The sequence below is a fragment of the Macaca thibetana genome, chromosome 14 (genome assembly GCF_024542745.1).
Source record: "Macaca thibetana thibetana isolate TM-01 chromosome 14, ASM2454274v1, whole genome shotgun sequence".
In the NCBI taxonomy this organism is placed as follows: Eukaryota; Metazoa; Chordata; class Mammalia; order Primates; family Cercopithecidae; genus Macaca; species Macaca thibetana.
The window spans coordinates 57,445,379-57,470,788 of record NC_065591.1 but is presented as its reverse complement, the minus strand read 5'-3'; the positions used below and the strand labels follow the sequence as shown (position 1 = coordinate 57,470,788).

At 46.3% G+C, this 25,410-nt stretch overlaps 2 protein-coding genes across 5 annotated transcripts in view; both read left to right on the top strand.

The window, feature by feature from the left end:
- RPL27A (ribosomal protein L27a) overlaps positions 1-25,410 on the top strand; it is a 1,008,958-nt gene that overhangs the window by 356,715 nt on the left and 626,833 nt on the right. Inside the window, exon 1 of one of the 3 annotated variants that reach the window (XM_050756504.1) lies at positions 12,208-12,211. The exons of the other annotated variants lie outside the window; for them this stretch is intronic. The gene's annotated coding sequence lies outside the window, so the exon portion shown is untranslated. Of the gene's footprint in view, positions 1-12,207; positions 12,212-25,410 lie in introns of those variants that run through there. 3 annotated transcript variants of the gene reach the window in all.
- Positions 1-25,410, top strand: part of TUB (TUB bipartite transcription factor) — an 87,637-nt gene that overhangs the window by 24,905 nt on the left and 37,322 nt on the right. The window lies entirely within an intron of this gene.

Genomic DNA, 25,410 nt, shown 5'->3' with positions numbered 1-25,410 from the left:
CCGTAAGATTTCTTAACGAAGATTTCTGCCTATGTTTTCTTCTAAGAGCTTTATAGTTTTGGCTCTTTCATTTAGGTCTTTGATTCATTTTGAGTTAATTTTGTTATTGGTGTGAGATAGGGGTCCTAACTCATTCATTTGAATATGGATATTCAGTTGTCCCAGCACCATTTGGTGAAAAAAACGTTTTACCGTCATTGAATGGTCTTGCTATCCTGTTGTAAATCAGTTGACTGTAAATGCAAGTTTATTTCTGTGCTCTCAATTCCACTGCATTGACCTATATGTCTATCTTTATACCAATACCACATTACCTTGATTACTGGAGCTTTGTGGTAAGTTTTGAGATCAGGATGAGTTCTCTACCTTTGTTCTTTTTCAAGATTGTTTGGCTATTCTGTATCCCTTAATTTTTTCTTACTTATTTTAGGATCAGCTTGTCAATTTCCACAAAGAAGCCAGCCAGTATTCTAATGGAGATTGGATTGAATCTGTAGATCAGTCTGGAGAGTATTGCCATCTTAATAGTCTTTTGATCCGTATGCACAGGATATCTTCTTATTTATTATTTAGGTCATCTTTAATTTCTTTCAAAGAAGTTTGTAGTTTTCAGTGTATAATACTGCACTTCTTTTTAAAAGTTTATTCCTCAGTGTTTTATTCTTCTTGATGCTTTTGTAAATTGAATTGTTTTCTTAATGCAAGTGTATAGAACTGTGTATAACTGATTTTGTGTAATGATCTTGTATCCTGCAAACTTGCTGAACTTGTTTATTAGTTACAATGATGTTTTAGTGGATAACTTAGATTTTCATTACACAATATTATGTCTTGTATGAGTAGAGATAGTTTTACTTGTTCCTTTCTAATCTGGATGCCTTTTGTTTCATTTTCTTGCCTAATCATCTTGGCTAAAACCTCCAGTACAATGCTGAATACATTTGTCTAGAATGAGCATCCGCCCCACCGCCCTTTTTCTGGCTGCTCTTAAGATTTTCTCTTTATCGTTGGCTTTCAACAAATGATTATGTGATGTCTTGGTATAGTTTTCTTCATGTTTCTTCCACTGAATGTCTTTTGAGTTTCTTGGATATTTGAGTATATGGTGCTCATTATATTTGAAAAATCATTGGGCATTATTTCTTCTATTTTTTTCTGCCTTTTCCCCTGAAACGCCAATTATGTGTGTTAATTTGCTTAATGTTGTTCCAGAGTTCATTGATACTGTGGTTTTCATTTTTCAGTATTGTTTGTGTTTTATTTTGAAATATTTCTACCTATACCTTTGAATTTACAAATCTTTTCTTTGCAGTGTCTAATTCCATAAAGTATATATTTTATTTTAGATACTATGTTTTTCATCTCGAAGCTTGACTTGCATCTTAATTATATCTTTCATTTCTGTCCTCATCATAGTCATATTTTCCTCTACCTTCTTTACATGGAGTAAGTTTATAATAGCTCTTTTAACATTTATGTCTGCTAATTCTGTCATCTGTGTCATTTCTAGGTATCCTCCTACTTGTAGTGTTTTTACCCACAACACTTCTAACACTAAATGTGTGGTTTCTTTCCACACCAACAACCAATTTGGCGACTCTCTGGATGCCAACTGAGGGTTCAGCAATTTAATTTGATTCTGTTACTAATTATAATAATTAGTTATTGCAGACCCCACAGATTAAGGGTTCAGTCCTGCAAGACTTCCCCCATTTCATAAGTCCCAGATTGTCACCTGTACTTCTGGCCAACCAGCTATAAATTGGGGGCTCCTAGGACCCCTTCTCAGGTATGAACATTTGCTAGAATGGCTCACAGAACTCAAGAAAGCACTTTATTTACTCTTTACTGATTTATTATAAAGGATACAACTTAGGAATGGCCAAATGGAAGAGACGCCTAGGGCAAGGTATGCAATGGCGTGGAGTTTCCATGACTTCTCCAGGTGTGCCACCTCCCCAGCACCCTGATATGTTTACCTGCCAGGAACTCTCCAAACCCTGTCATTTAGGGTTTATGGGGGTCCTGTTAGATAGGTACAGTTGATTAAATCATTGACCATTGGTGAGTGAACTCAATCTGTAGCCCTTCTCCTTTCCCCAGTGGCATAGGGGCGAGCAGCAAGTTCTAATCCTCTAATCACATGGTTGGTTTCTCTGGCAGCCAGCCCCCATCATTAAGCTATCTAGAAGCCCACCAAGAGTCATCTCATTAGAATAAACTCAGGTATGGTTGAAAGTGGCTTATTGAGAATAAAAAAGATGTTCCTATTATGCAAGAATTTCCAAGGGTTTTAGAAGCTGTGTCAAGAACTGGGGACAAAGATCAAATATATATTTCTTATTGTGTGCACTGGTGATTGATTTTTCTTCTAGTTATGCATCTTCTTCTCCTCCTTTTTTGAATGCCTGGGTAATTTTTGATTAGATGATAAATGTTTTAGATTTTACAACGTTGGGCTTTGTTTTATCCTTTAATAGTTAATGCTGGGCTTTGTTCTGACAAACAATTAAGTTACAGGTTGAGTATCCCGAATATCTGAAACCTGAAACACTCCAAAATCTGAAACTTTTTGAGAGTCAAATGATGCTCAAAGGAAGGGCTCATTGGAGCATTTCAAATTAGGGATGCTGAACAAGTAAGTATAATACAAAGATTCCAAAATTTGAAAAAGTCCAAAATCTGAAACACTTCTGGTCCCAGGCATTTTGGATAAGGGATATTCAACCTGTACTTGGAATCAGTTGGATCCTTCTGGGGTTTTCTTTTAGGCTTTGTTAGGGCAGGTCCAGAGCAGCCCTTGGCTGAGGGCTAAGTTGGCCTCACTACTAAAGAGTGCTCTTCTGAGGACCCTCCCTGATCTGATGTTCTGTGTATTAGGAGGTCTTTCTACTTGGACTGGTAGGAACACAGGGTATTTCCAGCCTTCTGTGAATTTCTGAGATTGCTCTGCTTACTTCTCTCTGTGGTTCATTCCCCAGCCTTGGGTCATTTTCTCACATGCATGTGCAGTACTCAGCCAGAGATGAGGGCAGCCCTCTACAGGCCTCCGAAGCACATTCGTGCATTCTCTCCCTCCCCTCCCTCCATCCCTCCTTCTCTTTCTCAGTCTCTTCCTCTCTCACTCTCTAGCTCTTGCTTGTGGAAACTCTTTCCAGGGAATAATCAGGGCACTGGCGGGGCTCACTTTATTTGTTTTCTTTCCTCTGGATCATTGTCTTGCACCGCCTTTTGTCCAATGTCTGACTGTTGTTTCATCTGTTTCACCTGGTTTTTAAATGTTAAGGCAGAGACGTAAATCTAGGCCCTGTTACTCCATTGTGACTGAAGGCAGAAGTCTCTCCTTAGTTTTAGGCTCACCATTTTAAGTGCTTACCCTACATTCCCAACTGGATATCACACAGACCCCTCCAACTCAATGCATCCAAACTAACATCTTCTCTCACCAACCTGTCCCTCATCTTCTATTTCCTGTCTCCTGGGGAAAACCCAGCCCCAAATCTTAAAGGCCACCATGACCTCTTCTTCACCATTCCCTGATATTTAGATAAAATCCTTTCGGTTTCGTATTCTTTGTTAGTCCCAAATCTGTGCATCTCTTTCTTTCTCTCTGGCCACCAGATCACCTAGGTCCTCACAGTGTTCAGTCTAAGTGACCATATAGCAGCCTGCAAACTGCCTCTTTGCCTCCAGCCTATCTTACTCCAAGCCATGGGCCACACTGAAGCCAGAGTCACTTTTCCAAAGCATAGATAGGATCATATCATCCCCCACTTAATGTATTTCAGTGGATTCTCTAAAGCAGGGGTGTCCAATTTTTTGGCTTCCCTGGGCCACATTGGAAGAAGAAAAATTGTCTTGGGCCACACATAAAATACACTAGCACGAACGACAGCTGCTTCACTTTTTTAAAATTTGCAAAAAAATTTCATAATATTTTAAGAAAGTTTACAAATTTGTGTTGGGCCTCACTCAGCCATTCTGGGCCATGTGCAGACTGCAGGCTGCAGGGTGGACAAGCTTGCTCTGAAGCTTTAGCACGGAGCCCTGCATTCTTAGTGGAGACAAAAGGCTCTTTACTATCTGGTTCCTGTTACATTCTCCAGCATTGTCTCCTCTCCTGCCTCTCCCCACTGCCAGCTGCACCAGCTCTCCAAACTCATGTACTCTTTTCCATTTCTGGGTTTCACCTGTAGCTCCTTCCATTTGTAGTGCTCTTCGCTGTCTTCACCTGGTAAACTTCTCATCGGCCTTCAAGACTTGGTATCACCTCCTCCAGGAAGCCTACTCAGATGTTCTCAATCATATGCAGTGCTAAACTTTATCACAAGCCTTAGTAAATTTACATCAATCATGATTCTATCCAAATCTGCTACGGGGCTGTGATCTGTCTGAGGGTAAGAACATGTCTTACTTGGCCCAGTACCCTCAGTGGAGAGCCATGCACAGAATAGATACTCATTATAAGTGCACTGGATGAAGGAATGGAGGTGTGGAGCCATGGCTGGTGGAAATGAGATCCAAGGCCAAATGCCCTCGAGTGGCCTGGAGTCCCAATAGCAGAAGGGCTCCGTGCAGCAGGGTCTTCCTCCTAGATTCAGTGTTGAGCTTGAGAGTTTGTGCTGCCTCCCTGCTTTACTGCACAGGGGCTAACCTAAGGATCTTGCCGTTGCTACATTTATACCTTTTGTTTCAAAGGGAGCCCTGATGAATCATCCAAACCTGCGTGGAGCCTGAGCCCCAGGGAGGGTCCTTGGGGTGGCTGGGCCATCTCCTGCATGTGGCTTAGAAACTGTGTCACAAAGAGGCTGATGCATCCCAGGACATATTTCTTGAAAAAAGGATGTGATGAAGGTCTTTGATGACTGTGACATGCCACCATGCAATATAACTCTGCTAGAAAAGGTCCCATTTGCTCATCCATTTTAATAATTATTTATATCCTTTACTGTCATTTGATTACAAGCACCGTGAAGGCAGGACCGTGTCTTTTTTTTTTTCTTTCATTGTTGTGTCCTCAGCCTACAGTGAATGTACACAGTGAGCATTCAATAAATAATTTTCAAATGAATAATAATAGCTAACGTATGTTGAGGACTTATACCACACATGATTCTAGGCCATTTAAACATATTAACTCATTTAATAGTCACAGTAACCCTATGAGGTGAGTACTGTTATCATTCTCATTTCGCAGATGAAAAATTAGACACAGAGTGGTTAAATTGCCTGAGGTCACAGTAACTGGTGAGGGAAGCTTTCAAAGATTTGATGAATGAATGAATAAGTGAATGAATGTTTTAATTTAAAGTGTCCACAAAAAGGGACTACAATAGATGAAGGTGTTTTTTGTTTTGTTTTGTTTTATTTTAGATTTTTTTAAGAGATGCGGTCTTGTTCTGTCACTCAAGCTGGAACATGGTGATGTAATCAAGGCTCATTGTAGCCTAGAAGTCCTGGGCTCAAGTGATCCTCTCACCTCAGTCTACTGAGTACCTGGGACTGTAGGAATATGCTGCCAGACCCAGCTAATTTTTTTTTCTTTTTTGTGGAGACAGGGCCTCATTATGTTGCCGAGGCCAGTCTAGAACTTCTGGTCTCAAGCAATCCTCCCAACTTGGCCTCCTAAAGTACTGCAATTACAGGCATGAGCCACTATGCCTGGCTGAAGGCTGTATTTTTTAAAACAATCATCAGAGCATCAGACTTTCCATAATTTGGACTATTCATACTCAATATCAATTAATATATTTCTCTATATAACATGTAATGTTATGTAATTATATGTAAGATTAAATATATGCAATTAAGCATGATAATATTACATATAGCATATATCATTTGACATTACTGCATGCCAGACTCTGTATTGTTTTACATAAATTATCATATTTAATATTCATAATTCTGTCAAAGAGATATGAGAATCCCTGTGAATTCCCATGGTATAGCTAAGGCCCAAAGTGGTTAACCTCAAAGACAGAGAGCTTACTGCAGAGCAGGATTTGAACCCAAGTCTATTTGACTCCATATTTGTGCTCTTACCTGCTTTGCCATCCTCTCTTCTGTAATCAGCCCAAAGCATGGTCTACCTTGGGCTTTCCAAACTCTTACCCTTCTAGGAAGCTACCAAACCCTATGGCATAGTCTTCATTTCACAGCTTAACCCAAGAGGGACTTTCAGTGCCCCAGACAGGTTCTCCCAACCCCCATCCAGCAGGAAGAGCTGAGGCTTCCACAGCTCAGACCTTGTGGTGTGTCGTCCTGCTATTTTAGAACTTGAAGGGTGCCATATTGGAGGCCATCCTAGACCAACTAAATCAGAGTCACTGAGAGTAGGGCCCAAGAATCTGAATTTTAAATAGCTCTCCAGGTGATTCTGATGTCTAGGCAGATTTGAGAACCACTGGCCCAGGCCCAGGAAAGAGACAATGGATACTCCTCAGGAAAAGAAGTAGTGGCTTATTGCCCAGGCCACCTTCACAGCACCTTTTAGAACCATGGTGGCATTATGTGGTGTATATATACATATACACACACACACATACACATACACATACACATAAAATAAAATAACATTAATTTTATTGTGTAATTTTATTATGTTATGTAATTTTATTATATAACCATAACAAAATATGTATGTAATCACTACATATTCATTGTAGTAAATTTGGAATACATAAAACAATATAAGAAAGAAAAATAAGATGACCTGTAGCCCCAACACCCAGAGGTAATTCCTACTGACATTTTGATTAATTTTCATCTTTAAATTTTTAATTGAGGTATATATAGTATACATGGAAATACACAAATTCTAAGTGGACAGCTTATGATGAATTTGCACAGCTGAACACAGACAGTCATGTTAACACTACCTGGACCAAGAAACACAACATTGCCAGCACCCTAGAAGCCGGCGTTGAGCCCTTTCCTGATAAATGCACCCTCCCAAAGTAGTGATCCCGACTATTAGCATCATAGATTAATTTTGCCTATGTTTGACATTTATATAAGTGGGATAATTTATTATCTACTCTTTGAGGCTGGTTTATTTTGTTCAGTATTAATTTGCAAGATACATGTATGTCAGGCATGTAGTTATACACTAGTTCATTTATTATTGCTGTATAGTATTCGAATGTGTGAATTGTAGTTTGTATATGCATTCTACTGTTCATAGGCATTTGGGAAGTTTAAAGTATTTGGCAATTAGGAATAGTGCTGCTATGAGCATTCTTGTACACATCTTTTGGTGTATGTGTCTATGTGTTTCCATGAGGTATGTACCTAAGAGTGGAACTGCTGAATCTTATGTTCCATTCTAGTGGATGCTGCCAAAGTTTTCCAGAGTGGTTGTACCAGTACACTTTCATCAGCAATATATGAATCCCAGCTGTTCCATATCTCCACCAATACTTGGTCTTTTCTGTCTTTTTATTTTAGCTGTTCTGGTGAGTGTGTTGCCTGTGGTCTTGTGGTTTTACTTTACATTTTCCAGGTGAATATAATGAAGTTGAGCATCTTTTCATTCATGTACTTCTTTTTAATCTTTTACTTATGCACCCACTCCTGGTAATCCTTAATTCATTTTTTTGAAAAAGTGAATAAGGCCAAAAAGCTTTCCATAAGTAAAATGTCCTGGTTAAAGTACTATTTTATTTTTCCCTTCAGCGAAGTCTATCATCTTAAAAAGAAGTGACATCTAACTAGAATATCTTAAAGAAAATGTGTTTTCTGCTCTTCTGTCTCTTAGCTCTTTCTTCCTATGCTTTTGCTAACCTCTTAACTTTTACTGGTTCCACAATAAAATTGCATCCTTTTGGGGGATGTAATCTTATGAGATAATTGGCACACATATTCTCCAAAGAAAGACTAGTAGGACCATTAAAACAGAGGGAAAGCTTAAAGTCAAGGTAAGACAGGAAGCTTTCAAGTAGCTAATGGCCAGGACTAGTTGTTCCACTGGGAACCGTCAGGAGGGGAGCCCAAGGAGTGCAGTTGTGAGCATCTGAGAATGGATGCTGAAAATGAAGTTGTTTCTTTTATTTGTTTTGTGTTTTGCTCTGTTACTGAAAAAAATGGGCTTAAATTCTTAGGTGCTACTTTGAAAAGGATCTCAGGTGTTATCTGAAAAAAATGTGTAGTATAAGTTTGTTCACAAATGGCAATTATGTATGTTTGCGTGTGCCTATATCCTAACGACGTTGTGTAAACTGTTTTGTCATCTAAATTTTTCGTGTAACATACTTTCCCATATTGTTAAATATTATTGGACAAATACTCTTTTTAGTGGCTATATAATAGCTCTTTTGTGGATTTGTTGAAATTTAATCATTCCTTTATTTTGGTTATTTCCATAATTTCTAAATTCTCAGTGATGAATATATTTGTACATAAATCTCTATACTCTTATGATCACTTTCTTAGACTAGCTTCAGAGAAATGAAATTAATAGCTCAAAAAGAATGAATCTCTTTAAAGTTCTTTGATACATTCATATTATCACATTTCTTTTCAGAAAGGGTGTCAATCCATTCTCTCCCCACAGTATCTGAAGGGCCACCCTCACTGCATATTTGCCACCTTGGCACTCAGTTCAATTGCAGTGTCTCTTGCCATATAGAAGATGGTGATTTTTACCTAATAAACCTTTATGGCTTCTGGATTTAGGAACATGCTTAGAAAAACTCCCCCACTCCCTGCACATAACTAGAAGAATACTCTCTAACATGTTCTACTTACAGTTTTCTTTTTTATAATAAACCTTTAATCCTCTGTTATTTGTTTTTGTATGGGATGTAAAATAGGGATATAACTTTATTTGCCCCAAATGGATGGCAAGTTGATCTCTAAGCCACTTACTAAATAATCCAATGTTTCTTCAGTGTTTTCAAAGCCCACCTTTATTGTAAACCAATTTCCTCTATATACATGGAATTATTTCTGTACTGCATTGGTCCATTGGTCATTCTCACGTCAATACCACTGTTTTTGGTATAGATTCCTAGTACAGATGAATTATTGGAGATTCATAGCACAGTTTGATAACTGACATGGTAAATGCCTCCTCATTCTTTTACAGTTACAAAATTGTTTTGGCTAACTTGGAAAATTGGCTTATTTTTCCAGATGAATTTTGGAATAAATTTGTCCAGGTGAAAAAAAATCTACTGCATTTATGATTAGAATGGAATCACACCTGTCAATTTATTTGACAAAATTGCAGTTCCATACAGGAACAGGGGAAGCATCTCCTTTTATTAAGGGTGTTAATATAAGTAAAATTGTTGCTTTATTATTAATAGAATTGTAGTTTGTTTTCATGTATGTCCAAGGCATTTCTTGTGAAGTTTCCCTAGATAGGTTATTTTTTCTACTGCTTGTGTGAATAGGACCTTTCTTCTCTTCTCCCTCTCCCTCTCCCTCTCTCTCTCCCTCTCCCTCTCCTTCTCCTTCTTCTTTTCTTTCTTTTTTTTTTTTTGAGATGGAGTCTCGCTCTGTCTCCCAGGCTGGAATGCAGTGGCGCAATCTTGGCTTACTGCAAGCTCTGCCTCCTGAGTTCATGCCATTCTCCTGCCTCAGCCTCCCATGTAGCTGGGACTACAGGTACCCACCACCACTCCCCGCTAATTTTTTGTTTTTGTATTTGTAGTAGAGATGGGGTTTCACCGTGTTAGCCAGGATGGTCTCGATCTCCTGACCTCATGATCCGGCCACCTTGCCCTCCCAAAGTGCTGGGATTACAGGCGTGAGCCGCTGCGCCCGACCGGACCTTTTTAATTATATTTTTAAATTGGATGTTTCTGATATGTAGAAAAGCCACTTATTTATGGATAGTTATTCTGTATTAATCAATGCCACTGACCTATTTATTAATTCTAATAGTTTTTCAGTTAATTTTCTTAGATTTTGCTGGGTAGACAGTTGGATATGCAAATAATGATCAATTTATCTTCTTTAATAATTATGTGAAAAAATAAATTATTGCATTGGCTAGAACTTATAAAACAATGTTTAGTTATATTCTTTATCCTGTCAACTATACTTCTGTTCCTAGTTTACTAATAAATTTCTTTTAACCAGAAATGAGTGGTGACTTTTATCCAAGACCGTTTTGGTATCTGTTAAAAACTTATGACATTTATCGTTAGACTTATTAATGTGATATATTATATAAATAGGGTTGCTCATATATAAACCATCTTTCCGTTTCTGGAAATGGAATGAGCTCTATATGGTGCATGTTATATTTTTCATTCAACTTACTTCTAGGTTTGATTTGTTAATCTTTTATTTAGAATGCTAAATATATTTTTAATAAGTAAGGCTGTTAAGTAGTGGAGTTTTAGGTATCTGGGGAGTCAGATTTTTATATCAGGGTTTGATTAACCTTGCAAAATTAGTTGGTTGCATCTCATCTTTTTTTGTGTATTGCTGAGTGATTCCTCTAACTCAATAATTGTCTGTTTTTAAAAGTTTGAAATACTTGGCCAGGCGTGGTGGCTCGCGCCTGTAATCCCAGCACTTTGGGAGGCCAAGACAGGCAGATCACGAGGTCAGGAGATGGAGACCATCCTGGCTAACAGGGTGAAACCCCGTCTCTACTAAAAATACAAAAAAATTAGCTGGGCGTGGTGGTGGGCACCTGTAGTCCCAGCTACTTGGGAGGCTGAGGCAGGAGAATGGCATGAACCCGGGAGGCGGAGCTTGCAGTGAGCTGAGATCGTGCCACTGCACTCCAGCCTGGGTGACAGAGTGAGACTCTGTTTCAACAACAACAAAAAAAATTTGAAATACTTGTCCCCAAATTCATCTTGGTCTGGCATGTTTCTTGTCTGGAGCTTTTTAGCAACATTTCCAGTTTCTTCCATGGTTATTAATCTAATCAACTTTTCTACTTCTTTTTAAGTTTAGAGATTTATATTTTCTAGAAAGTCCATTGTGTTGAGATTTTTAATTTATTAGTCTAGAAATGTAGTAAGATTCAGATGTGTACAGTCTCATTTGTATCTTTGATTACAGCCCTTTCTTAAAGGTTTGACTCTTTTATGGTCCTCTGACTTTCCACATGGCCCTCCTTGAGTCTGGCAGGGGCAAGGGCTGGAGAGAGAGAGAGAGCGTGAGCAAGCGAGAGAGAGCGAGCGAGCGCACGTGGGAGTAGGGAATGGTTGTGGGTCCATGTCCATTTCCATCAATTGGAATGGATATGTCTGAGCCTGTAGACGTGTCCTCACCTGCATGCCATGTCATCTCCCAGCCTGAATGTCTGTTCTGGCATATCTATGTGTACACCTAGATGTGTGTCCTGGCATATGTGTGTGTGTATGTGTTCCTCCATATATGTGTCAGCATGCATGCACGCATGGTATCTGCAGCCATGGAGATTTCCACTTTGTGTGAATATTGTGTACATGTTCCTGTGTGTACTGTACCTGTGTTCATACATGTACATGGGTGTATGTGCCTGTATAAGTGTCCCTGGGAGGCATGTGGCACATCTGGCTAAAGGGATGGTAGAGTAGCTCAGCACAGCCTTGGTGCTTACATGGCTTATTCTCTACCATATTAAACAGTCTCTCAAAGGACCAGAAGGTGAAAAGCAGGTGGGTTTGGGCAAGGGGTAGGGTGTGGAGGCTGGCCTGTCCTAGAGTTACTCTGTCGTTACTAACCCAAGTCTGGAGCCCAGGCCTAGATGCTCAGCCTGTCTCCCCTGGAAACCCCCTCAGCTAGACAGAGAAGAGAGGGTTTACTGTAACTCATCAGTCAGGGCAGCTGTCTGTTGTTGCCATGGAAATCTGAAGGCAGCATCTTCTGCAAGGACCAGGATGTAGAGTCTAGAGAGGACAGGCTGCACCAGCCTGGTAGGATCAGTCTGGAGTGGCCTGTGTGTGTGCATGTGTGTGAGAGAGAGAGAGGTGGGAGGAGAATACAAGATAGTGAGCTTTCTGAAGTGGGTGATGCATACCTCACCATTGCTCTCTAAGGCCTCAGCCATTACTCTGGATTATTGCTGGGTGGCACTGTAAGAAGGTGTGTACCCCTGAGATGGCTTCCCTGTGCCCATCAGGACCCGGTCTGGCCTGAGGCTGCTTTTAGAGTGTGCTGGGACCACCTAGACAGATATGCTGGTATCTGCCCATCATGGGCCCCAGAGCCCACCCAGCGTCTGCTGCACACAGGCTCCTCCTTGCTCAGATGATGGGGGGGTCCAGGAGGGAGGCCCTTACCCAGGCCACACAGACGCTAGGTGATGGGAGCAGACAGACAGAGGCCCCTCACCCCAGGACTCAGCTCTGCTGTTGATGGGCTGGGGGTGAGGGCAAGGACAGGGCGAGGGTACAGGATAATGATTAGGGGACAGGATAGGGTCCAACCTTCAGGTGGAGCTGAGGGTTGGAACAGCCAAGGACAGTGTGTGCGTATGCCACCGCTTCAGTCTAGCAAGGCATAGGAAAGGGGCACCACCTTGGAGTCCTGATAGCCCCTGTGGAGTTGGAAGCGGGAGCCCTGGCCTCCCTGCTCACCTTCCCACCAGCCCCTCCGCTCCCTGTGCTTTCTGATCCCTCCCTGTGACCAGGGGAGCCTGGGCTCAGCGTTCACTGCAGCCTGGGCAAGGCCCTCAAGCCCCCAAGAGTCCTGCTCTCACAGGGCGTGGGAGGAGCTTCCAGAAGCAGATGGGCGTCCTTGTTTGGGTTGAGGGTACTGGGGAAAGCAGGTAGGAGCTGGCTGCTGGAGCCGCCTGAGGCTGGGTCTGGAGAACACGGAGGTGTTTAGCCAGCAGTCTGGTCCTATCCCTTCTCAGCTCTCTGAAGTCCTCCCTGCACCTCAAGCCAGGGCCTGACTTCCAGGGAAGCAAGCTGTCACCGTGAGGAAGTGCACCCTAGCTTTCCCACCTCATGTTACCAGGATGCCCCTCACTGCTCCTTAATCTAGGGCATGGGCTCAGAGGGCTGGCTGGGGTCTCCTGTCCTAGAATGTGGGGCCATATGGGAATGCCTTGAGTGTGTGAGGACCATATGGGAATGCCTCTGCGTAGGGGTGGCGTGAGTGTGTGCTGTGACGTGTGAGTTTGGAGAGAAGTATAGCTAAATGATGGACACATGTGTGTGGTGTGCATGCTCATGCTGGCAGGGATAGGCGGGGGAACGTCGGGAGTGTCAGTGGGTTGTGGCGGGCAGGGTGGGGCATCCATTTCTGTGTGAAATGCCTGGGGGTAGGGAAAAGGTATTTGGCGCAGTACATGTGAGTACAAAGTACACGAAGGAATTTCGGGTACATATGCACATGGGAGCCTTTGTGGGGTATGGTTTGGGTATGTAGGTGGCTGTGTGTGAGGCAGAGCTGGAGGAAAATCTGTCTGTGGAGTGTCTGAGGTGATGAGTGGGAGGCAGCTGTCTACAGGTCAGCTTGTCTCTGGGTGGTATAGGGGGTGCCATGTTATTGTGTGTGATGCAGTTTGGGAGGGTGAGGGGTGTGCAGGCATGTCCCCAAAACAAGTGCATGGTGTGTCTCAGATAAGGTGTGGGGGCAGTGATGGGAATGAACTACAGTATGTAGGCCAGGTGTGTGGGGGAAGGGCAAGCGGGCATTTCATTCTCTCCACACCTCACGAGTTAGGAGGCGCCATTTTCCCCCTCAAAGTTGAGGAACCTGAGGCCCATAGAGTGGAAACAAGCTGGCTGGGTCACATAGCAGGGACTGTTAGACTCTCAGGATCCCTCTGGCAGCTCGCAAGCTAGGCTCTAGAGGGCTGGGGAGGGGACTGGCCCTCTGAGTAATGGCAGTAATGGGGGGTCCCATTCAATTCTTTAGGGTGACTGTCCTGGAACTGGCCCAGAAATGGCTTATGAGAATCAATTGCGCAGTAAAGGAAGATGTTTGTAAGCCCGTTGCTAAACATAGCTGTTATTAAGAATCAAACTGGCCAGGCACAGTGACTCGCGCCTGTAATCCCAATGTTCCTGGACCAAACTGAGGGTGGGCTGCTTATTCTCAAGGCCCAATAACGAGATGCAGATGAACTGGGAGAGAAGGGAATTTTTATTTCTATAACTGGTTACAGGGAGAAGGCCTGGAAATTATTGCCAGACCAACTCAAAATTACAAAGTTTTCCAGAGCTTATATACCTTCTAAACTATATGTCTGCGTGTAAGTGTGCATTCATCCAAAGACATAAGTGATTAACTTCTTTTCATCTATAACTAAGATTTGAGTCCTGAAGACCTTCCTCTGGAGCCTCAGTAATGTACTTAATCTAAATGGGTCCAGGTGCCAGGGGTGATTACCCTTATCTTGTCCCCTGCTAAGTCACGGAGGTTTGGGGAGTTTCTTCAGACCCCCAATAAAACTTGTTTAATCTTAAGCAGGTCCTTTAAGAATTCCTTCATTATTCTGTCATGCTTTAAGGCAAAACTCTCGCTAGGCTTTTGTTCCATTCCAGCCTTTGTGTAAGGGCACTGCTTCTGTCAGCTTTTAATATTGAACTTCACCAGTCGGTCAGCACTGAAACAGCTGTTACGGAGGCCTGCATTAGTGACACCTGGCCTGCCACACCAGCACTTTGGGAGGCCGAGGCAGGAGGATTGCTTGAGGTCAGGAGTTTGAGACCAGCCTGGGCAACATGCTGAGACCCCCATCTCTACAAAAAAATACAAAAGTTAGCCGGGCATGGTGGTACATGCCTATAGTCCCAGCTACTCAGGAGGCTGAGGTCAGAGGATCACTTGAGCCTAGGAGGTCAAGGCCACAGTGAGCCCAGATCACACCACTGCACTCCAGCCTGGGCTACAGAGCAAGACCCTCTCTTTCAAAAATTAAAAAAAAAAAAAAAAAAAAAAGAAGCGGTATAAATGTAACGTTAAATAAATTATGTTTACAAAGGTAATACACTGAAAACTCACCACCTCCTATTCATTTTACTGCCTTTCCCTGCACCTGTCTGTCGTATCTGTGGGGTGGAACTGCCACATGACTGTGCACTGCTGAGCATCTCCTCCCACCTCTGCGCTCAGTCACATCACAGATTGGCCACGGCGAGGGTGGCTAGACCCGGGAAGTCAACAGGTGCTGCACGTTAAGACCAGATTTATTGTTTTGTTGATTGTCTAGACGTAAGAAAGTGATGGGAAAAATATTACTAATGCAGATTAAATTTTCAAGGGTATCATGTTTATAGCTGCTCCATGGTGAACAGCAGAAAACAAAGATTTTTCCAGTGTCCCCAAACTATTAACCTATTCAGCAAAGAAATCACTCAGACCACCAGTGAAGGAGTGAAGTTCTGACATGTCTTTGTTGTTTCACTTTCAACTTACTTGTTAGCATAAATGAAAATATCAAGCAACATTAAGTTGGAACTACAGTAATTTGTCATTGCAACCATAGGTTGGCTACAGATAAAGAGTTAGGCGAAACTCATTGAGCGGGTTGATTTCTGGGACAATCATCTGGCTATATGGAATTTACAATAAAGAATATTGGATATTTCATTAGTATTCGTAAATTATGTGGTATACATCCTTTGTGTCAGTAAAATTTAGAGTGAACTTATTGAGTCTATGCATGCAGACATTTTCTGGAGAGCTTGTTGTTAAATGTCACTGTTAACACCCCGTAGGCCCTCCATTACACTTAGTCCCAGCATGTCTCCTTACTGTGCAGAGGGTGAGGTAGGGTGGGGTAGAGGGACAGGTGTAACTTGCAAAGACCCTGGGAGCAGTGTCTCAGATTTCCAGACAAACTGTGGCTTATCACTAGATCAGCTTGACCTCCTCCCGACCAGGGGCACTGGGGCTCCCGTTCATTGATCCCTTCTCTGTACCAGGCTCAGGGATTTACAGGTCAGAGGAAGAAGACATGGTCACTGCCTGTATGGAGCTCATAGCCCAGCAGAGGAGACATCCAGTCACAATTAGTCACACCCTGGAGAGTACAGAGGCCAAAAGGAAGGAATTGCCCAGCTGAGGCAGGAGGGAGACTGGGACAAGAGGAGCTGCTCAGTGGAACAGTGCCTCTCAACATTTAGTGTGCAGCATCCACAGATCTGTGTTAAAAATGCAGAGATTCTCTTTTGGCAGGTCCGGGCAGGGTGGTGCCCAGGAGTCGACAGTATGCTAGGGGATGGTGAAGCAGGTACCCAAGGGCACACTTGGAAAAGCCTTGATCTGAAGAGACAAGAGGGTGTGTGCTGAGGCAGGAGATGAGAAAGTTCTATGGGGAGATCTGCTGGGAGTTTAGAAGTGGCTGGAGCAAAGCCAGTCTGGAGGGGAGACAGCAGAGCAAGGCAGGAGAGGGGTCAGGGGGCAGGTCCTGCAGCCTCACAAGCCTCATGGAAGAGCTTGGTTTATATCCTTTGGAATGAGGAGCAGTGGAAAGAGCCTTGTCAGCAGACAGGTGACATGCTCAGGTTGGCCTTTAAAAGTGTAATGTTCCTGGAGCAGGCAGAACTGCAGTCCAGGAGACCAGAAGGAGGCTGGGGACATGTGAGGCCTCAATCTGGGCAGAGGCACTGGGGACAGGGGAGGGGACCGATAGGAGGGCCTCACAGGTAGAGCCGCAGGTGAGATGAAGAGGGTTAGGGTGGTGCCTGGGTTTCTGGGGTGATGATTGAGTGAATGGCAGGACTATGCACATGGCCAGAAAATCAGGAGGAAGAGCAGGTCTGGAGTAAGGTGAGTTGCTTTGAACCTGGAGAGTTAGAGGTGCCCCTGGAGGGGCCCAGAGGCATTTGGAGCTCAGGGGAGCCATCAGGAAGTAGATTTGGGAGCCCCGTGGACAGGTGGGAAAGCCAAGAAAGTGAAGAGGTCACCTGTGGAGAACACAGTCACAAGGGTCCAGATCTACTGCTGAAGGGCCAAGAACTCAGGCCTGTTTGGACCTTGTTTCTGGAAGGGGTGGTCCAGACACCAGGTTCCTCCATGCAGGAGAGCCAGAGAGGGGACAGGAGAAGGTTGGAGGAGGTCAGAACCATGGGTGGGGTTGCTGGCCACCTCTGGCTTAGGAGCTGGAGGCCACAGTGGTTAGGAGTCACGGGGCCTCAGTTCTAGCTCCAGCCCTGGCTCTGCTACCAACTTGCTGTGTGACCTTTGGCAGATCTCTACCCACTCTGGGCCTCAGCTTCTTCATCTGAAAATAAGAAAGCTGGACCATACCACTGATTTTCAAATGACATTTGGAGCCCCAGGGTCACCCAGAGCATCTCCAGGAAGCAGGAGTTGAGGGTGATAGGGAGGGAGAGGCTGAGAGTGTGGAACTCTAGTCCCATCCTGTCCCCAGCTTCATCCAGAGCCACTTGCATTTATGTTTTCTGTTAGCCTCTTCATGACAGGATGTTTTCCAACTGAAAACTACTGGGCCAGAAGACCCCTTATACTGTTGTACGTATTTGGGGTCTGTGAATCCTTGCCAACATAGAAGCTGATGGAGTCTGAGGAATAACACACGCTGAGAAAACCAAGCATCATCATTACAGACACTATGTGAACTCCCTGCCTGCCACCCACACAGCACAGTCACGGTTATGTCCACGCTTACGTAGGCCTGGGCTCTGCCTAGCTGTGCATGATTTCAGCAGTGGATGCAGCTCAGTTTGCCCCCACCTGATGGCTGGCTCATCCCCAGCCCCAGCCTTCAGGGTGCCCCAGGGTGGGGCCTGTGTGGCCCTGGCCCTTCTCCGCTGCCCCAGTGCTGTGAAGCCACAGGTCGGCCTCCTCGTTCCTTGATGCTCTCTGTCATTGTCTCTACAAATGCAGAGAGTCTCTGAACAGGACACAACACATTTCGTCCTTCCTTGGGCCTGGCATCAGCAACGATGCCACCTGTGTGGGAGAGAACTCAGCGGGTAGTGTCCTGGCTTCCCTCCAGCCCCACAGAGCTTCCCTCAAACCTCAGTGACAGCTGGGCACGCTCAGTAAACTGAGGCAAGCCTGGGCCTAGACCAGTGTGTGGGGGCGTGTGCTGTGGGGAGGGAGGATGAGACAGCTGGCCTCAGGATGGGGGCGGAAACACCCTGCGGTGCCTCTACAGGGAAAACCAGGGCCCTTCAAGCGTGTGTGACCTCAGATCCCAGAGAAGTCGATGCCTGGCTCCCCTCCTTGTCCCTCAGAACAGAGCCTAGGAGTTGGGGAGGGGCAGCTTTGCTCACCCCTTGCCCTGGGATCCTGGGGTGCAAGAGTAGGATGAGGACAGTCAGCTCAAAGGGGACAGAGATCTTGCTAGTTTGCTCTGTGCCTCTTTAGCCCACACTCATGTCCCTGCGTACACTGGCCCCTCCCATTACCTGGAAGTTGTCCTGCCCCCTGCCGCTGCCCCTACCCCTAAGAGATCCAGATCCCCAAATAAGGCCGCATTGGGCCCCCGGATCCCAGCCTTGGAGATAGTGCTTTTGGGGAACTCCAGGGACCCCCAGCTCCCTTGCTACTTCAGGAACAGTTTGGAGGGGGTGACCCCTCCAAAAGTGACCCCCCCATCACCTCCTCAGCATCCCAGATAGGGCTCAGAAAGTTGCTCCAAAACTGCTGGGAAGAGACCCCACCTCTGGAGTTCCTTCCTGCTCCTCCTCCTCTGTTCTCGGTTCCCCAGGACTACGGAGGCTTCAGCCCGTTCTCACTTGGCAGGGTGGTCGGTGGGGCAGGGTGACGACTCTCGGTGTTTCCTGACAACAGGCTGGGGGACTCAAGCGCCAATGTGAAGCTGAAGAGTGTCCTGGAGACGGGGGGCGGTGAGACGGAGTCTGCCCAGGCCACGCCAGTGGCCGGGGTGTGGTCCTGGGCCTGGGGAGGGTCGCTGTTTGAGAGGAGGACGCAGCTTTATAAAATGACTCCGTAAGTATGGCCTGGGCAGGTGGGGCCGCAGGCCCCCACTGCCACACCTGGGACCGCGGGCATGGACCAAGAGCTCCTGCAGCAGGAGACCCTGCCACAGGACGTGGGGAACCCAGAAAGCTTGGGAGGTTGCAGTCCCGGGGAGACACACATGTGTTGGCTGAGGCGGAGGCTGGCTCTTGGCCTCTAGAGAGCTAGGGAGCCAGGCATTGTCAGGGGCCTATGGAGGGCTCTCCCAGATGCTCTAGGCTACTGGGCAGGGCCTTCCTCTGAAGGGGGTGTGTGTGTGTCGGTGTGTGTGTGTGTGTGTGTGTGTGTGTACGTACACATGAGGGGTTGCAGTTTCTACCGTGGCTGCTGGCTCATAATAAAAGCCTTTTGAACCCAGGACCCCAAGAAGGCAGGCTCACAACCTTCTTTCTTAGGCATCAAAGACTCTAGAACAGTGGTTTGCATCATGAGAAGCCCTAGGAATATTTTTAACACGCACATTCCCAGGCTTTGCCCACAGGGACTCTAGGGCAGGGCCCAGGAATCTTTATTTTAGAAAGCTCCCTGGGTGATTCTGACAGGCTGCAGCTGGGGGAGGAAACCACTGCTCTTGGGGGACACCTACCCCAGGCCAGGAAGCCCAGGCCCTGCCTACAGGGCCACCTTAGACACTCAGACATTGTCTCTGGAAGGTGTTCAGGTCATCTGCACTCTCATGGGAAGGAGGGGCCGCCATGCTCTTCAGTAACCTCTTCCTGAGGCACAGGAGAAAGCATGGAGCACAGAGTGGGCCCCAGAGGAAGGAAGGCTCAGGAAGGGGTGTGACGGAGCATCAGGGCCAGGGACTGCCCCATCACAGTGTCTGGGCCTGCTGAGGCCCTCACAGCTCTCTCAGGGCCCAGCACCTCCGGTCCACAGCAGCCCCTGTCCAGCCACGTGGGTGAGCCCGGGTCCTCCTGCATGGACACGAGGAAAGAGAGATGAGATGTCAGAAAGGACTCCCGGGAGATGAGCGTACACAAGGACAGTTATGAAATCTCCTCCACAGAGTTCCTTGTTAGCATTTTAAATGTCTTCTTAAAAAAGAATTCAGTTAATTCAAAATGACCTTTAGAAAAAGAAAGTAAAATAAATGACCTTTAAAACCCTCATAACTGACATGAAGTTTACTGACTTAACTGAATGAACATGAAGACAGCGCCAAGTAGCCGACTGCACGTTTGCTTCCATGGTTGAAGCTGGAGTCAGAGGCCATCTGATTCGGTTTTTTCCCATCTTGCCGGCCCAAGGATGCACATTCATTTTGCCTGAGACTGCACATGTCCACACCTCCTGGCTGTGAAGCATCCCGGAGTGTTCACTCGACCCAATTTGCTTAGTCAATCCCCAAGTGCTGAACCTTTGGGCTCCTTCCAATTTCTTGCTATTATAAATATCATGGCTATGAATATCTCCGTACAAATTACTTTCTTAGTATTTTACTGGGAAGCATTCCCCAAGTGGAACTACTAGGTTAAAGGGCATGAACAATTTTATAGCTCTTGTCACATATTACTAGATGGTTCTCCAGAAATATTGAGCCCATTTACTGTGACACCAGTTATCTATAGCTGTCCCCACAGCCCTGCAGTATAAAGGTTCATCATTTTAATTTATTTTTAGCTGTTTTATTTACTTTCTTTTTTCTCATTTTGCGATTTTGGTCAGGAGTGGTGCGGCAAGTTGTTGTAATGCCGTTGTTTCAATGATCGGTGACATTGGACATTCTCTGAAGGACTTTGAGAACCTGATGGGCGTCATTTGTCCTGCAGGGATATGGCAGGATTGGTCCTGAGTCTAAGAGCTGGATCAGGACTGGAAAAATGGATAGCTCTGAGTTTTCAGACTTACTCAGTTCTCAGTCTCCCAGCAATAGGCCAGCATGTACATCAGGGCCATAGTTTCCAACGCTCTGAGGTTGAATGAATATGGTTTTAAAACAGCATCACTTGCCCCAGGGAGAAGACTGAGATGAAGGGGAGAAGGAGAACCCATGGCCCCATGCTTGTCCCCACCTTGATGGACTGTGCCTGAGCTCCACTGGACAGGCTGCACAGCCTCTTACCCCAGATGTAGCCTTCTGGGTTCACAGATTACCATATTATGCTTATGACTGTGGCCATGGGGATAAACCAGATTTGGGGCTTGTAGCATACTTGCCTGTTGATCCTAATGACCATCCAGGAGCTGTACCAAGAGTTTACCCAGTGCCTGTAAAACCAGGACTCATGGTGGCTAGAGAGGGCTGGCTGGCTAAGATCAGTAACATTTGTTGAGGTCTGGGCCCTCATGTCTTGGCTGAGGGCTAAGCATGGGGAGTTGTGGAAAAGGAGGGTGTTAGGGAATATTGACCTAAGTGGGGTCAAAAATTGTGGCCTGTAGATAATGACACGGGGCTCCTCAGTGATACCAGGAACTCAAGGCAGAGACAGTGAGAGTCAGGGGCATGAAACCCAGTGATGGAAACTAGGTGCCATGGCTGTTGCAGGTAGGGCCACAGGGCCTCCTGGGATCTCAGAGCAGACAGGCCAGATGAGGGAGGAGAGTAAGTCAGGGCAGACATGGCTGGTGGGGCAGGAGGAACTAGCATAGGGTTTGAAGTCAGCAATTTAAATCATAGTGTCAGAGGACTCCACAAACTTGGGAACAAATAGACAGTTATGGATACTCAGGATATTGTTGGTAGGAGCAGAAGAGTGATTTGTGCAACCAAAAGAGGTCTTGGAATCCCAGGGGCCTCTCCATGTTGAAGCAGGATTCTAGGGGACGAGAGGACACAGGGCCAATGTATAATATAGGTAACAAGGCCCAGCCTCTTGGAGGAGAATTGGTGGAAGCTGCCAGGGGATCATCATTCCAGACCACACCTGGACTTGGGAAGGGCCCCTCTCTGCAGAGGCCAAGCCAGGATCGTGGCCATCAGGCTAAGGGGGAAGTGTGTACGTTGCTGGGGTAGCAGGTGTCTTGGGCCCACTAGGGTCCTCCAGGCTTTGGGAAGGAAGCAGACTCCCTTTCCCTCTCATTCCTGGCCTGCTCCTCATGGGGCCAGGGCTTTGGTGGTGCTGGGGCAGGTGGTAATGGACAGAGGAGACATGGCATGTGCCCCAGGTTCCACAATGGGAGTGAGACAGAGTTAAGATGTGATTTCATGTGGTAGAAGTGTGAGTCTTAGATTCAGGTAGACCTATACCTTACTGTGTGACCTCAGTTCTCTCTGTGCCTCACTTTCTTTTCTCTAAAATGGGGATAGTCATACCTTCCTTATAGAGTGGTTAAGAAGATTGAATGAGAACATAATACATGACAGCACTCAGCAAGAATAGTTGTTAACAAATGTCAGTTTCCTTCCATTTGCCTCTTCTAGTACCTAGAGCAGAGTTGAGTGTATCTGTGGGCCCAAATAGGCCTCCACTGTAGACGGAGTGAAGGGTGAAGGAAGGGACAGCATGCCCTCTGGTAAACCTAGGAGCAGAGCTGGAAGAGCAGCTCTGCTTCAGGGTTTATCTGACCCAAGGGTAATGATGAATTTGGTGAAGTGGAGGGGTTAAAGCCTGGCAAGTTTCTGAGCCTCGGTTTCCTTATCTGAAAAGTAAGTTGTGTGTGGCCTTGTGACAATGCATGGGAAGCCCCTAGCACTACTCCTGCACATAGTAGGAGGTCCACACATAAATGATGGTGTGGATTCTGTGGTTGCAGACCCTCCTCTTGCCCTCAGAGTCATATCGCTGTGAAGGGTTTCTCTCTGTGAGCTCAGAGTCCAGTCTGGGGTTGGTCAGACATGAAACGGGTTGTGCATGGTGGTCAGTGCTTGGGCAGTGGCTAATCATGTCACCCCAGAGTTGGCCAAGGAGGAAGAAGCCCAGAGGGAGGCTGCCCTGAGGGCCCCTGAGGCCATAGGGGCTCCAAGGGTACTGCCAGGGGAAGAATGGGCACTCTGCAGTTCTCTCCTCTATCCCCAGGGTGTTTGGAGAGTGTCCAGAACCAACAGGTCTGCTCAGATGCTGGACATGAAGTTCCGTTTGGCACACAGCATGACAGCCTTTTCCCCTGCAGGAGCATTACCAGGGGCAGGAAGCATGGAGGTGAAGGGAATTGGAAGGGCCTGGCATGAGTCAGGAATGAGCGAGGATGGGGACAAAAGCAACTCCGTGCAGTCCAGAGGGAGCTGGCTCCTGTACAGCTCTGCGGCCTATGCCCTGACCCTGATCCCAATCCCAGGCAGTTACTGTGAACAGGGTACTGAGTGATGAACCTCGTTCTCTGGAGGCAGCAGGGCTGTGCAGAGGGTCCAGACAGCCTGGAGAGAGATAGGCCGACGGTGCCCCAGACTTCCCAGGGCAGCCAGCCTGCTTGGGGCAGTACCGCTCAGGAGCTAGAGGAGTCCAGGGTTCTGAATCCCGATCTGTGGCCTGCGAGCTGAAGACCTGGGGCAAGCCTAGCCTGTCTGGCTCCTCATGCCCTCTTCGGAGCGCACGTCTAGGAAAAGTATAGTAACTGCGGGTGTTCGAGGACTTCAGCACTGGTTAGGAAAGCAGGTTGAAGAGGTGTGACAAGACCTGCACAAACTCAGCCTGCCAGCTGTGCAGCCCCTGTACTTTGCAAATGACCTCTAGTCCTTGTCACCCTGGGACAACCCTGGATCTTTCTGGACCTGCCTGAATCCTCTGGACAACCTTTGCAGCCTAATACCTTCCCCCAATGCACACACATTCACACACACAACCATCACCGTGTACAGATGGAGCTCCTTCCTCTCAGTAAGTTTCTGACCTCCATCCTGCCTCTCCCGCTCCAGGCAGCTCCACTCCTAGCTCCTGATCTGCTCCCATTCTTCCACAGTCTGGCCTCACCAAATACTGGTCTGTGAAATGGCCTCACTCCGTAAGTCTGACACCAACGAGGTCCGGCTTCTCCAGCTCTTCTGGCTCCCCACCTCCTCCAGCAAGATTTAAAAACAGTCCCTCTTTACTGAGCATGTGAGAGCCGGCACAGGGCATTGCTGCTCCATTTCCTTTCTTGCTAAGTCAGGGTCTAGGAGAGCACCCACAGGGAGTCCTGCAGCCCCGGGTTTGGCCCCTAGCTCTGCTCCTCACGAGCTGTGTGAATTCAGCTGGTTGTTTTACCTTTTGAGACCTGCTTCCTGATCTATAAACTGGAAATAATAATAGTACCTTCTCTCTAGACTGTCGTAAAGATGAAATGGGACTCTATATGCTTTTAGCATGGTGCCTGGCACAGGGTAAGCGTTTAATAAATGTTAGCTACTGTTACTATTTTGTGCCTAAGAAAATACTTACAGTGAATGACAGGAAAAATTCTCCTCATGTATTCACTCAACAAATATTTATTGAACTCCTGTTTTCTTCCAGGCACTGTACTAGGCACTAGGGATACAGCAGGGAGCAACACAGTGAAAACTCCTGTTCTCAAGGAGCTTCTATGCTGGATTCCACAGCTACACACTCAAGTCTTTGCTGTCAGCCCTCTTCTCCCTTAGTCTGCACCTTCCCCTGAGCCTCTGCCTCAGTCTCCTCCTGGGCTCAGGACTCCCTGAATTTCCCTCTCCTCACATGTCTTCTCCCGAAGCTCCAGATGCACTTTTCCAGTCACTTGCAATGGGTTAGCCGGCAGACACTCAAACCTGGCACATCTGAACAGTAACTCACAATGCCCAACCCCTTCTCAAACCTGCTATTCCCACTGGGTTCTCTGAGGAGTCACTGTCCAGACCCCTCTTCCTCCAACATGCAGCTCTTCTATCATCATTGCCCCCACCACGAATAGCACTTAGTGCAGGCACCATGCTAAAAGCTTTTATTAAATCATGGAATCCCTTGACGTCCCTAAAAAGCGTTCCACTTGTTTGCAGATAAGAAAACTGAGATGGAAATGGTTAAACAGCCTCAGGTTACACAGTTAGGCAGAGCCCAGACGAAGAGCCCAGGCTGTCTGGCCTCAGTTGTGCTTTTCCTGCCGCTGTGCTGTCCTGCCTCGGGTCCCATGGGCTTGCCTCAGCTGTACCACTCACCCCAGGCCCCTCCTTGGCGCATCCAGCTCTGCCCTGGGCTATTGAAGAACCTGCTCACTGGTATCTCTGCTTCCCTCTGGCTTCGCCACAGACCCTGCTGCCAAGGCTGCCCCTCCCTCATAGGCAGGATCACTTCCCCAACGCCACCACACCCCTGCACCCCTGCGATTTCCCATTGTTTACAGGCAGCCTGGCCCTGTTCCAGACCAACTTCCCCAGTCCCATACAACGTCTCCAAGACCCTTCTTCCCTACTCGTTCCCCACGTGTTACAGCCAGGCAGGCCATCCACCCCAATGCTTTCCTAACTCCCGTGGCTCCCTCGCCCCATCTACCTTTACTGAGCTCTGTATCCTTTAATACCCAGCCTCAAAGGCTGTCTCTGCTGCAAAGCCCTGCCTGGTCCCCTGCCAGACTCCTCTGGCTCTCTCTGCTCTGCCCGCACGGGTCTTCGCCTCTGGCTGGGTTGACTTCATACCGCCTGGGATTATTGTTTGTTGTCTGTGTCCATCTGTGTCCTCCAGT